The sequence below is a fragment of the Paroedura picta genome, chromosome 5 (genome assembly GCF_049243985.1).
Source record: "Paroedura picta isolate Pp20150507F chromosome 5, Ppicta_v3.0, whole genome shotgun sequence".
NCBI classification, from domain to species: domain Eukaryota; kingdom Metazoa; phylum Chordata; class Lepidosauria; order Squamata; family Gekkonidae; genus Paroedura; species Paroedura picta.
In genome coordinates, this window is record NC_135373.1 from 23085127 (window position 1) to 23099474 (window position 14348).

The 14348-nt window shown below is 42.4% G+C and overlaps 1 long non-coding RNA gene across 1 annotated transcript; it reads left to right on the forward strand.

Moving 5' to 3' along the window:
* The first annotated feature begins 3321 nt into the window (after nt 1-3321).
* LOC143839010 (uncharacterized) lies at nt 3322-14141 on the forward strand. The gene is made up of 5 exons (XR_013231522.1): nt 3322-3339; nt 3722-3739; nt 7535-7555; nt 10879-10896; nt 13979-14141. It is a non-coding gene; the product is annotated as an uncharacterized LOC143839010 (long non-coding RNA).
* Nucleotides 14142-14348: the final 207 nt, after the last annotated feature.

The following is a 14348-nucleotide window of genomic DNA, read 5'->3' on the forward strand; positions in this document are numbered from 1 at the left end:
AAAGTCCTAGAGTAAAAGAAAAAAGAGTACAATAAAAAGGGGGGAGAGAAAACAAAACAAAACAAAATACAGAATAACGCTGTCATCACAGTCTCCTGCAGAAGAATTAAACCAGTCCACAAAGAGTGACACAGTTAATACTACTATATTTGATTCTTATTGATTATTGTCCCTAACAATGATTGTTTGAAAACATGTCTGCAATTGATTGCTATTGGTCTTCTTTTCTACACGTTTTTTAAATTTATTTTTAAATTGATCCATCTGAAGACTATCTTGGCGAACTTTTAATGCTTCTTTGACTTTCTTATGGAACCACTGAGAACTGCATACACTAGTACAATCACCATTGTACTATGTCTGGTTTATACTTTATAGTAGGCTGCAGATTACTGGGGATGAAGGCAAGCAAAAAAACGGACTTTAGGCTGTATTAAAAAGAAGTATAGTGTCCAGGGTAGAGTCTGCACTTACTTTGTTTATTCCATTGTCAATCCTGTTGAATTCAGATCGCTTTAAACTCGGGTCTTCCTTTCCCCCCCCTCCCCATTGAAACAGGAAAGTCTTTTGCACGTGTTTAGGGAGGCTCAGAAAAGAGGGGGAGGCAAATGTAGAATCTTACTTTGTTTTCTTGAAGGGGGGAGAGGTTCAGAGAAGTCAGAGGAGGGAGGAAAAAATCCTTTCTTTTCTTGAAGGTGGGGTGGAATGAAGAAGGCACAAAAAAAATCCAAGGCCGACTGAAGTTGAGAGAAATTAGGGGATTTTCCTTTAAGGCAGGCTTGTCACATGACCACCTGTAGCCAATCACGGGTCCTCTACCATGGAAGAGAGCCCAGATTCAAAACAATGCGATTTTAAAATATATTGAGCATTAAAAGCACTCTAAGATATCGTACAATAAAGGTAGGGTCACTCCAGATCAATCCTTCTTGCTGCAGAAGGAAATTTGAAATTGCTCCAAATCCAAATGGAAATCACATTCTGTGTAGAGGGCAGGGACTGAATCGATCTGGGGTTGGAATAAAAGCTCCATGCAGTTTACACCCAGATCATGGGAGGTGGTGTTACCGCTTTACTCCACTCTTCTAAGACCTCACTGGGAATACTGTTTTCAGCAGCAATGAGTTTTCCAGACATTTTCTCTTTTGAACAAAGATGTAGGCAAATTGGAGTGTGCCCAGAGGATGGCTATGAAGATGGTGAGGTGTTTGAAGACCAAGTCATATGAGGAAAGATTTAGGGAGCTTGGTCTGTTTAGCCTGAGAGGGATCTGAAGACCATCTTCAATTACTTGAAGGCATGTCATATAGAAGATAGAGAACATTGTTCTTTGTTTTTTTTTGCCCCACAGAGTCAGACCAGAACCAATGGGTTGAAATTAATTCAAAAGAACTTAATTCAAAATTAATTCAAAATTAAACATCCAGAAGAAGTTCCTGACAGAACAGTTCCTCAGTGAAACAGGCTTCCTTGGGAGGTGGTGGGTTCTCCTTCTTTGGAGGTTTTTAAGCGGAGGCTAGATAGACATCTGACAGAATGTATGGTAGGATGCCAGCGCCCCAAACTTCCAGTCATGCTCAATGGCCACCTTGTCCCCTGCCAGCTCTGAGGCCTCTAGGACATGGGACAAGTGTCGGAATATGTGCCACCTGTTTTCTGGGTAGGTTTCCATGATTGAGGCCATGATTTCCGTGAAACCCCGAAGCCAGTTGGAAAATGGCCCTTCATACTTTGGTTTCTTGAACCTCTTGTGGTCTCTGCTTGCCTTTCTCTACAGGTGCTCTGGAACAATGCTCCTCCTGTGACTCCAGCAAGTGGAGGTAGCATGTGGTGCCTTAAATAGGTGCCCACGTGTGCGCCCATGTGTGGTGCCTTAAATAGGTACCTGGTGCACATGTTCACGAGCCTACCCACAGCCACAGCCACATCCTTTGTTGGCCGACACACCACAGTGCCCACAGGCATCCCCAGCTTATTCGGGGCCATGCAGTGTCAGTGTTCTGATCTGGGCTGTGATTGTCCCAAATCTTAGAAAACTTTTCATTTACTTTCACCTTCTTTCTAGTGTTGGGTTATCTATAAAGAACACAGTTCCTTTTACATACGTTGTGCTAATTGTGCATGAAAGCAGTACTGAAAATGTCCTTGAAGTTCCCCTCCACCGAGTTCAATTCAGCTCTCATGTGATGGTCCTCAAAATTTCTGTAAAGGGGAACTGTTACTTTTGCCTGTCTTTTGCTCTGGCATATTGTTTGCACATGCTTATAAAAAATAGTGCCACTGACTCTTGGCATCAAGGTGACTTCTGGTTTTTCCAATTAATATTTATCCTTCACAGGATGACGTTTAACCTTTCCTGATTGGCAATCGTAAGGGTACCCTTGATCACGGTGGCATTGTATTTTATCGTCCAACCTTGAAACTCAAGGAGGGAGACATGGTATAAATACAGCTGAGGAAAGTCTTCTTTTCTCACCCCAGTGACTTCATCTTTGAAACTACCCAAGAGAAGCCAAGATGAAACTTCACATTCTTGCTGCTGTGCTCCTTGTCTTTCTCCTTTGTCCACAGGACAGTGAATCGGTAAGCCCCCTCCCCTTTTGCTTTGAACTGTACATGATAAGTTCCATTAAAGTTTATTAAGATTCTCAGAGATATTCAGTTTTCCAATGATTTCAATTAAGATGCATTTCGTTATTTACTTGTGAATAACAAGGAGCTATTTCTGCTCCTAATACACACCTGGGAAATGATGCTAGAAATGCTAAACTAAATATATTTACTAACAGTCTTTATGAACATTTTTAAAACTTAACTGAATTAAAAGTGCAGGTATTGTCTTAAATATCTGTTTTGTGGATAGGGCTGTCACTTTGGGAAATACAGAAACTAATGCAATTTCCCCCTTTCATTAAATTTAGCAAGCTCCAAGTCCACCTGTGAGTATTTTAAATCCTTTGTGTTTTAGCTGCATGCTTCATATTTTGTTCTTTGTGGTGTATTTGTAATGGATTTAAATGTTTGGAGTCCCTTTAAACTCATGCGTTCTGCTTCCTGCTCTTCAAAAGTCACTTTGGGAAATACAGAAACTAATGCAATTTTCCCCTTTCATTAAATTTAGGAAGCTCCAAGTCCACCTGTGAGTATTTTAAATCCTTTGTGTTTTAGCTGCATGCTTCATATTTTGTTCTTTGTGGTGTATTTGTAATGGATTTAAATGTTTGGAGTCCCTTTAAACTCATGCGTTCTGCTTCCTGCTCTTCAAAAGTCACTTTGGGAAATACAGAAACTAATGCAATTTTCCCCTTTCATTAAATTTAGGAAGCTCCAAGTCCACCTGTGAGTATTTTAAATCCTTTGTGTTTTAGCTGCATGCTTCATATTTTGTTCTTTGTGGTGTATTTGTAATGGATTTAAATGTTTGGAGTCCCTTTAAACTCATGCATTCTGCTTCCTGCTCTTCAAAAGTCACTTTGGGAAATACAGAAACTAATGCAATTTTCCCCTTTCATTAAATTTAGCAAGCTCCAAGTCCACCTGTGAGTATTTTAAATCCTTTGTGTTTTAGCTGCATGCTTCATATTTTGTTCTTTGTGGTGTATTTGTAATGGATTTAAATGTTTGGAGTCCCTTTAAACTCATGCGTTCTGCTTCCTGCTCTTCAAAAGTCACTTTGGGAAATACAGAAACTAATGCAATTTTCCCCTTTCATTAAATTTAGCCAGCTCCAAGTGCACCTGTGAGTATTTTAAATCCGTTGTGTTTTAGCTGCATGCTTCATATTTTGTTCTTTGTGGTGTATTTGTAATGGATTTAAATGTTTGGAGTCCCTTTAAACTCATGCGTTCTGCTTCCTGCTCTTCAAAAGTCACTTTGGGAAATACAGAAACTAATGCATTTCCCCCCCTCTCATTACATTTAGTCACTTCCAGATCTGTGAGCATTTTAAATCCTTTGTGTTTTAGCTCCATGATTCATATTTTGTTCTTTGGGGTGTGTTTGTAATGGATTTAAATGTTTGGAGTCCCTTTAAACTCATGCATTCTGCTTCCTCAAATGAATTCAGTTTAGTTTTATTATTTACTTGAAAATTTAAATAAACTTCAGACCTATTTCAGCTCTTAGTACAGACCTGAGAAATAATGTTAGAGGGGCTAAAACAAATTGACTGGCAGGAGGGCATGTGGACCACACAAGACTCCAGATTGGTATTAACAAGGCCAAAACTTTTATTGATACCCAAACACACCCTACAGTGGGCTGGCCTCCTGGCATGAGGCTGTTAAACGTTTGGTTCTAGGGGTGCCCAGGGATCCATCATCTCCCTGCCAGGAGGGCAGATTCCTTGCCCCCAGTGATCTCATTTGTCCAAACTGCCTGCCTGGCTTTGGCACCCTGTGAGCGCATTTGTGAGCCGGTCTCTTATTGAGTGCAGCATCCTCAGTGCAGCAGTGCACAGACCAGGGAAATAATAAAACTTCCTGGGAGTAAGTAGATTTAAAAAATCCGTCTTTAGAACAAATCAGCCACTAATGCATCCCCCCCCCCCTTTCATTAAATATAGGCATCACCACCACCAGTATCAATGAGTATTTAAAATCTTTTGTGGTTATGCTTTATGATTCGTAATGTTTTCCTCGCTGGGGACTAGATGATGCACCTCAGTTTTCAAATAGCGTTGCATTTCTCACTGTTCATAGGACAGCCCCATCCTTCTCAAGCACTTTATCAATCCAGATAAACTATATCCACGGCATTCCCCTGATCACTTTCTCAAAGATTGGTCTGACATGACTTGTATTGCGCAACCCATGCTGAATCTTAGAAATCACAGCTCTCAGTTTCAGCTGCTCAAGGACCGAGCGTTTGATTATTTGTTCCAAAATTTTTCCAGCTACAAATGTCAAGCTGACGGGTCGATAGTTACCCGGATCCTCCTTTTCCCTTTCTTGAAGATGGGGACAACATTTGCCTGCCTCCAATTATCTGGTACCTCACCTGTTCTCAAAGAAATGTCAAAAATAATGGACAGAGGTTCAGAGATTAAATCTGCAAGTTTTTTTAGTGCCTTTGGATGCAATTCATCTGGCCCAGAAGACTTTGTATCATTTAAAGAAACTAGGTGTTTATGGACTGGCCCCACACAGATCCTAGGCCACCATTCCCATCCCCCCTGATAGGTTGTTGCCACATTAAGCACTATTTCCCTCACAAGAGAAGACTCAGGAGAAATAGGAGCTAAGCTGTTCAGCCCTCTCTTTATCATCTGTTATAATTTCACTTTCTGGTCCTCACAGTGGATGCTACGCAATAACCTTTACACTTTTAATAGATGAGGCTACGCACTCCTCTTAGCTGCCGTTCCCACTCCCACCTTTTCAAAAGAGGTCTCTCTCTCATTTCTTCTTTTTCATTTCTCTTAGTAGAGCAATGAGTGCAGTCTGTTGGAGTCTCAGACCTTGCCATAGTTTCATTTCAGACACCGTTCCTTTTTAATTACTCTGTTCAGAAGGCCTATTATGGATGGCCACTGAAACGGCAGCATGGAGAACGTGGAGGAGGAAGAAGCGAAGCAAACCGCTTATGCATGGGACGGAACGCAACTTCCGCAAAACCCAGAGTATCCGATTATGCACGTGGCTACTCCGGAGCCGCTTCTGGTTGTGCCCTGGTCCCGGGAAGCTCCACTTTCTTCCACATCTTGCTAACGCGGCTTTTTCGGCGACATATGTTGACGCTGCGCCTGGTTGCTGCCTGCAGTGTGCATAATTGGTGATTTTAGCTGCTGCCATTCCACCCCGAATGCAGACCTTCCACTCCGTGCATAATGGGTCAAGAGGATAGCAAATAAGCAGGCTGTAAATTATTAAAGGGAGGCCAAGACACAGAGGATGATCTCGCACTGGTTAGTTAGTTAGTTAGTTAGTTAGTTAGTTAGTTAGTTAGTTAGTTAGTTAGTTTTATTACAGTCATAGACCAGCACAAGATGATACAAAAATATCCATTAAGACCAGGAATTAAATAATCTTAAAAAAACAATACAAATTAGAATAATAATAAGGTATATAAACACAGCTGTCCAATTCACTTGAGATGATGCTCCGGAACAGAGCTAGTGCATTGAGGCCATGTGTCCTCACAGGGGACAGGTTACGGTGGTGAACTCTATTTGCCCTGGTTATTTGAATTCTGACAATGATGTGCCCCAAACATTGATTTTTTTTTTAAATGCTGGAAATTGGAATTGCGTTACAATGTAATCTCAACCTCCCTGCATATAAAAAAATGCCAGATTGGGACCCACAGTCCTGCGAAGGTTCACAGAGCTGACTGGGGCATGTGTTTTCTGTGGTGGCACACTATAGGTAGGGAGGAGCCAGGCCTTCTGTTTCCACATGGGCATGGTCTGGCATGGCCAATGCTGCGGCCGACGGTGACAAAGGGAACACAGAAAATATCCCTGTTCCCTTAATCTGGAGCACTGGATCCCTAAACCGAGCCATGCTTGGGAGAGGGCCAGGCCGGCGTTGATGTTATGAGGAAGTGGTGAATAGGCCCCCTGCCATATGATCACCCGCCAGGCCTATTCCCCTAATGTGGGATCGGACAGACTGTTATATTCCTGGGAGAAATAAACTCAAGAGGAATTAAAACAGTTTCTGTTAATGACAAGTATATTCCATGGAAGGACAAAGAGACGGTCCAAGGAGACGGTCCAAAGAGACGGTCCAAGGAGGTGGATGATCTTCTTTCAGAAAAAGGCATACAGATGGGGGCGTATATATCCTGAAATTCTCTTGCTGAGATTATCACTAGGAATGGGTGATTTGGATTGGGAAACCTAGAGAAAGCTTCACCAGCTAAATCCCTCTCTATGTGTTGGAAAGACTGTTGTAGTCCCGGGAGAAATGTATTTTATTGGAATTATGAGAGTTTCTCTTAATGACAAGAATTTTCCATGGAAGGACAAAGAAAATGTACATGAAGGTGAATGATTTGTCTTCAGGGAAATGCATATCAAAGTGGATTTGATAAATATCCTGAAACTTTTGTGCTGAGATTATCACTAGGAATCTGTGGTTTAGATTAGGGAAGCAGGGAATAGTCTTGTCAGATAAATATACATATTGTTGTCACAGAAATACCAGAATATTTAAGGTATTCCAGGAAGAAATTAGGTCCAGGAGAATTAATGGATTTTTAATTAACATCTAGTATATTCCAAAGAAGGACAGAGATGGACAGAGATGGAGGTTGATGATTTGTACTGAGCTAATGGCACATGGGGAAGGGTGGGTCGGCATCATGCAGTTCTCATGCTGAGCAGATATCAGTGGTTCATCAGCTAAATCCTGTACCATGTGGTGGTCACTCAGAAAATATAAGAAATTATTATACAGGGTTAACATAAATAGCATTGAGCTGAACTTAATTGAGGGAAACAATAACACATCCTGGGAGTAGGTAGATTTTAAAAGTCCGTCTTTATAATAAATCAGCCTCTAATGCATTTCCCCCCTCTCATTAAATACAGAAACCTCCATCACCACCAAAAGTGAGTATTTTAAATCCTTGGTGCTTTTTCTCTATGATTCTTAATGTTTTTTTCTCTCTGAGGACTAGATGATGCCCCTCAATTTTCAGCTAGTGTTGCTATTCTCACTGCTCATAGGACAGCCCCACCCTCCTCACGTGCTTCTTAATGCTACACAATAACTTTTACACTTTAAATGCAATGTGACATTTTTATATGCAATTGAAAAAAAAACTAGCCTACTTACTTCTCACCATTTATCTTACACGTTACAGCCTCATCTTCCTCAAGAGATCACAATGCTACTTAAAATCCATTACGCTTTTAATAGAAAAAGTCACTGACTCTTCCTAGCTGCTAGCCCCCCCTTCCCTCCATTTCAAATGGTGGCTGCCTCTTCTATTCCTTTTTCATTTCTCTTGGTAAAGCAATTGGTGCAGCCTGTTGGGGCCTCAGCCCTTGTCATAGTTTCATTTCAGACACTTTGCCCATTTGATTATTCCTGTTAAGAAGATGATCACAAAGAAAAATACTCCAAAGTCCTACAGGGAGGCAAAGACGCAGTCTGTGATATTCCAGGAAGAAATTGGGTCCAGAGGAATTAACAGATTTTTTAATTAACATCTTTAATCGCTCCGCAGTTAATACAGTAAGGGCCCTGACCGCAGGCCCGGTCCGGGATGAGGAAGGGTGCCCATTGGCCCCTTCCCCTGGACTGACAAAGGGAGGGCCCAATCGGGAGGCGTGAAGCGCCTACCAATTGGGCCCTCCGCTTGTAAGTCCAGCTCCAAAATGCCAATCAGCAGCCGCGCTGTGCCTGGCTACTGATTGGGTGTTTGGCCCGGCAAACACCAACCAGGAGGCGCAAAGCGCCTCCCAACCCGCCCCATCCCCGACGACGGCAAACCTTCCCGGCACGGCAACCAAGTGAGGATCCAGGTCTTCTCTTTCCACATGGGCCGACGCTGCTGCCCACTTTGACAAAGGGAACACAGATAATATCCCTGTACCCATAAGAAGGGACACTGGAGCCCTAAACTGATCCATGCCTGTAAGAGGGACAGGATGGTGTTGATGTTATGAGGATGTATGATCCTGCCATATGATCACCCACCCAGCCTTTTCCCCTTGTTTGGAATTGGACAGACTGTTGTATTTCCAGGAAAAACAGAGGCCAATTCTGCACTGGGGATGATGCACTGGATCTTGGCTAGTGCATTGAGGCACTGTGTCCCTGAAGGGGACAGGTTTCAGTGGTGGAGCCTATTTACCTCGCGTTTCTGACAATCATGCACACAATCCGGAGGGTTTTTTTCAAAATATGCTTGACGTTGGTATTGCATCACAATGTAATCCCACCTCCTTGTAAAGGATAATATGCCATTGGAGCCTGTGGTGCTACGAAGCTTCACAGAGCTGACTGGCGCATATTTTGCTTGCGGTAGTACATGGTAGTGAGGAAGGATCCAGGCTTTCTCTTTCCATATTGGCCAATGCTGCTGCCCACTTTGGCAAAGGGAACACAGATAATATCCCTGTTCCATTAAGACAGGACACTCGAGTCCTAAACTAATACATGGATGGGAGAGGGCCAGGTCACCATAGACTTTATGAGGAAGTGGGGATTAGTCCGCAGCGATACGATCACCCGCCCAGCCTTTCCCCCTTGTGTGGAATTGGATAGACTGTTATATTCCCAGGAGAAATAAAGTTGAGAGGAATTAAGAGAGTTTCTCTTAATGACAAGAATTTTCCATGGAAGGCCTAAGAGAAGGTCCATGGAGGTGCATGATCTTCCTTCAGAAAAAGGCATATAGATGGGGCGGTGTTTATATCCTGAAATTCTCATTCTGAGAATATCACTAGGAATTGTTGGTTTGGGAAAGCTGGGGAAAGCTTCATCAGCTAATTCATGTTCTATGTGGTGGTGTTACAGAATATTTACAATATGGTTACTAATGGTTTATATGAAATTTATTGTGTTCTACTAAATTATATTCCCAATAATTTCATATGAATATATTATTCTCTTTGGGGGCTAAATGATGCCCGTCAGATATTACCTAGTTTTGCACTTCTCACTCTACACAGTCCAGTCACATAATTCTCAAGAGCTCCTTAACCAAATGCTACGCAACAGCCATTACACTTTAAATAGAAAAAACATGGATTCCTCTTACCCATTATTCCTCCCCTTTTTCCAAGGAGGGTTGTCTTTTATACTTGTTTTTCATTTCTCTTGGTAGAGCAGAGCAGTCTTTTGGGGTCTCAACCCTTGCCATAAATTTATTTCTGATATTATTCCTTTCTCAATATCTCTGTTCAGAAGATGATAGCAAATGAACTAAATTCCTTAAGGGGGGGCAAAGAGACAGAGGCCAATTTTGCACTGGCGATGATGCGTTGGATCAAGGCTAGTGCATTGAGGCACTGTGTCCCTGAAGGGGACAGGTGGACCCTATTTGCCTTGCGTTTCTGAATCCGGACAAAGACGCACACAACCCGGAGGGTTTTTTAAAAGAAATGCTTGACGTTCGTATTGCGTTACAATGTAATCCCACCTTCTTGCAAAGAATAATATGCCACATTGGAGCCTGTGGTGCTACGAAGCTTTACAGAGCTGACTGGGGCATATTTTGCTTGCAGTAGCACATGGTAGCAAGGGAAGATCCAGGCCTTCTCTTTCCACATGGGCCTGGACCAGCATGTCCAACTCTGCTGCCCACTTTGACAAAGGGAACACAGATAATATCCCTGTTCCATTAAGACAGGGCACTGGAGCCCTAAACTGATCCATGCCTGGGTGAGGGCCAGGTCAGTATATACTATATGAGGAAGTGGGGATTAGCCCTTAAGCCATATGATCAACCGCCCGGCTTTCTCCCCTTGTGTGGAATTGGACAGACTGTTGTATTCCCAGGAGAAATAAAGTTGAAAGGAAGAATTTTCCATGGAAGGGCTAAGAGAAGGTCCATGGAGGTGTATGATCTTCCTTCAGAAAAAGGCATATAGATGGGGCGGGGTTTATATCCTGAAATTCTCATTCTGAGAATATCACTAGGAATTGTTGGTTTGGGAAAGTTGGGGAAAGCTTCATCAGCTAATGCACGTTCTATGTGGTGATGTTACAGAATATTTAAAATATGGTTACTAATGCTTTATATGAACTGGATTGTGTTCTACTGAATTATTTTCCCATGAATTTCATATGAATATAAGCCTCATTTCCCCGTCTAATGAAGACCAAGAGAATAATAATGCTTACTGAGATCAGGTAGCTTCTTGGTATCTGTTTACAGTTTAAAGCTGCCACTAATGCATTTTCTCCCTCTTATTATATCTAGGAGATGCCACAGAGACCTGTGAGTATTTAAATCTGTTTTGGTTTTCCTCACGCAACAGCCATTAGATACAGAGGCCAATTCCACACTGGCGATGATGCGTTGAATCATGGCTAGTGCATTGAGGCCCTGTGTCCCTGAAGGGGACAGGTTTCAGTGGTAGACCCTATTTGTCTTGCATTTCTGAATCCGGACAAAGATGCACACAACCTGGAGGGGTTGTAAGTAGATGAAGCCACGGACTCCCCTTAGCTGCCATTCCCGCCTCCCTTTTGCTCCAAAAGAGGGCTTTCTCTTGTAGTTCTTTCTGATTTCTCTTGGTAGAGCAATCAGGATCGCCAGTTAGGGTTTCAGCCCTTGCCATAGTTTTTTCAGAGACTTTTCTTTTTGGAATATGTCTGTTCAGAAGAGGATTGTAAACAACTAGACTCCTAATTCCTAAAGGGAAGCAAAGAAACAGAGGCCAATTCCGCACCGGCGATCCCCTTTTGTGACGTCTCCATTGAATGGGAGCAGAGCAACCTACTCTACTATTTCCTGTGTCCCCATGGGAGACAGGTTGCAGTGGTGGCTCCTGCTTGCCCCAGGTTTCTGCAACCTGACACCACCACACCACACTTAATGTTTTTGAAAAAAAAATGCTGGAAGGTGGGATTGCATTAGAATGCAATCCCACATCCCTGTAATTCAAAAAAAATCCACATAGGAACCAATGGTGCTGCAAAGCATCATGGAGCTGACTGGGACATATTATATCTTTGGTGGCACACCATAGGCATAGAGGAGCCAGGCCTTCTGTATCCATATGGGGCTGGCCCAGGCCAGTGGTGATGTTAGGTTATTGGCCCCTGGTGCCATATGATCACTGAAATAATATCCCATTAATTTAAGTAACTTTAAGAGGTATTAAAAGAGCCTCTTGCGGCGCAGGGTGGTAAGGCAGCAGACATGCAGTCTGAAAGGTCTGCCCATGAGACTGGGAGTTCAATCCCAGCAGCCAGCTCAAGGTTGACTCAGCCTTCCATCCTTCCGAGCTCGGTAAAATGAGTACCCAGCTTGCTGGGGGGTAAACGGTAATGACTGGGGAAAGCACTGGCAAACCTCCCCGTATTTAGTCTGCCGTGAAAACGCTAGAGGACATGACCCGCTGCTTGCACAGGGGATACATTTACCTTTAAGAGGTATTTCTGATTCTAATGGAGATCAGGCAAGTAATGTTACTTTGAAGCACCTTGTGGTTTTTCTCCATGATTCACAATATTCTTCCTCTAGGGACTACATGATGGCCATCAGATTTCACCTCACGTTCTCCCTTCTCACTATGTATCCTGGTACACGGGAAACTCATCCTCCTCTAGTGCTTCTTAATCCTATGCTACTTAACATCCTTTAGCCCTGCTTAGAGCCTTAATGGAGGGCGGTATATAAATATAATAAAGATATATATATATATATATATATATATATATATACACATACATACATACATACATACATACATACATACATACATACATACATACATACATACATTTGTTGTTGTTGTTGTTATGTGCGAAGTCGTGTCCGACCCATCGCGACCCCATGGACAATGATCCTCCAGGCCTTCCTGTCCTCTACCATTCCCCGGAGTCCATTTAAGTTTGCACCTACTGCTTCAGTGACTCCATCCAGCCACCTCATTCTCTGTCGTCCCCTTCTTCTTTTGCCCTCGATCGCTCCCAGCATTAGGCTCTTCTCCAGGGAGTCCTTCCTTCTCATGAGGTGGCCAAAGTATTTGAGTTTCATCTTCAACATACATACATACATACATACATACATACATACATACATACATACATACATACATACATACATACATACATACATACATATATATATATATATATATATACACACAGAGAGAGAGAGAGAGAGAGAGAGAGAGAGAGAGAGAGAGAGAGAGTTTTTAATGATATATCCACAGGTTCCTTTTTTCTGGTATTCCCTCTCTTTAAAAAAGGGTGAGGCCAGTCTCAGGGGCTGGGATGCAGCCTTCCCTGGGCCCGTTCTGCACACATAGGATAATGCACTTTCATTCCCAGGCTGCTGGGATAATGCTGTGCTTTGGCAGCTGGATTTTCCTGTGCAGAACAGGAAAATCTACTTCTGAAGTGCACTGAAAATGCATTATCTATTTTGTGCAGACTAGGCCCTGGGCAGCCCTTCAAATGCTGGTACCCAGGGGACAGCCTTGCAGTCACAGGGCCCTCTCTCATCAAGGGTTTTTCCTACCAACAGAAAAATGCAGTCCAAGTTGGTCACCGTTTAACAGGTAGAACCCTCAGGCTGCCTTTTTCCTATTGTTGGGACATCAACCCCCCCCACACACGCACTTACTCAGAGCTAATCATCTCCAGTTTTAAGAATAGATTCAAATGGGTAGCCATGTTGGTCTGAAGTAGCACAATAAAATCAGAGTCTAGTAGTACCTTTAAGAGCAACAATAATTTATTCAGGGCGTGAGCTTTCGAGTGCAAGCACTCTTAGTCAGACTATGATCTTCTTACATGACAGGAAATATATAGCAAAAATCAATTGTTACATCACAACCAAATACAGCCAATGATAATCCTTTGTCAAAACAGCCAATCAATCCCCTAGAATTCGGTGTAAGAAGTGTTTCATTGGTCCCCCAAACTGGAACTTAATAGGGTAATGGCTCTTTTTCAAAAGCTAGTATTTTTCAAATGCTAGTATTGAAGCTTGTCCCAAAATCCAAATTAAAAATACTGGTTTTGTAAAAGAACACATCCCTATTGCCATCCATTATGATCTCAGAACTTTTACCATTACCGTCCATTACCATATCTCCGAAAAGTGCCACACCAACGGGGTTGGGCACATTCCTCTGAAAGCAACTGAAGATGGTGAAGAAATCAATAGTGCATGAACCAGCTAAGGTTAAACATTTCCTTGTGCTGAATGGGATTTAAAATAGCTTAGATTTACATGGCCCTACTCAATATTTGCAGAGAAATGAAACTGTGTACTCAGTGATGAATGCCTTCAGCTCAGATTCATTGGGAGTGTTATCTACTAATAGCTATCATTTACATTATAGGGCAACTAAGGGACACGACTTTTGTGAAGACCCCGGACCACGATGACGATGCCTTATGTTCTTCTTTACTATCTGCTCTGCGCTCACTCAAGACAATCAAATGACAATCGATCATTGCGAATCATAGTGGTGTTATCCAGATTCATTCTTGATTAGATACTGATTTTCTTGCCTTAAAATAAATGGATCAGGACAATAAGAACTGTTCTGTTCTAGCCTCATGGAATGTGGAAAGCTTTGCAAAATAAAATAAAAAAACTGCAACTGCAAAATAATGGTTTGTGAGATTTTCTGGATGGGCGCAGGAGGAAAATATGGCAATTTCCGCACAGAGTGCCTAATTGCACTTAGTGTCCTGCCCGCAATTGCG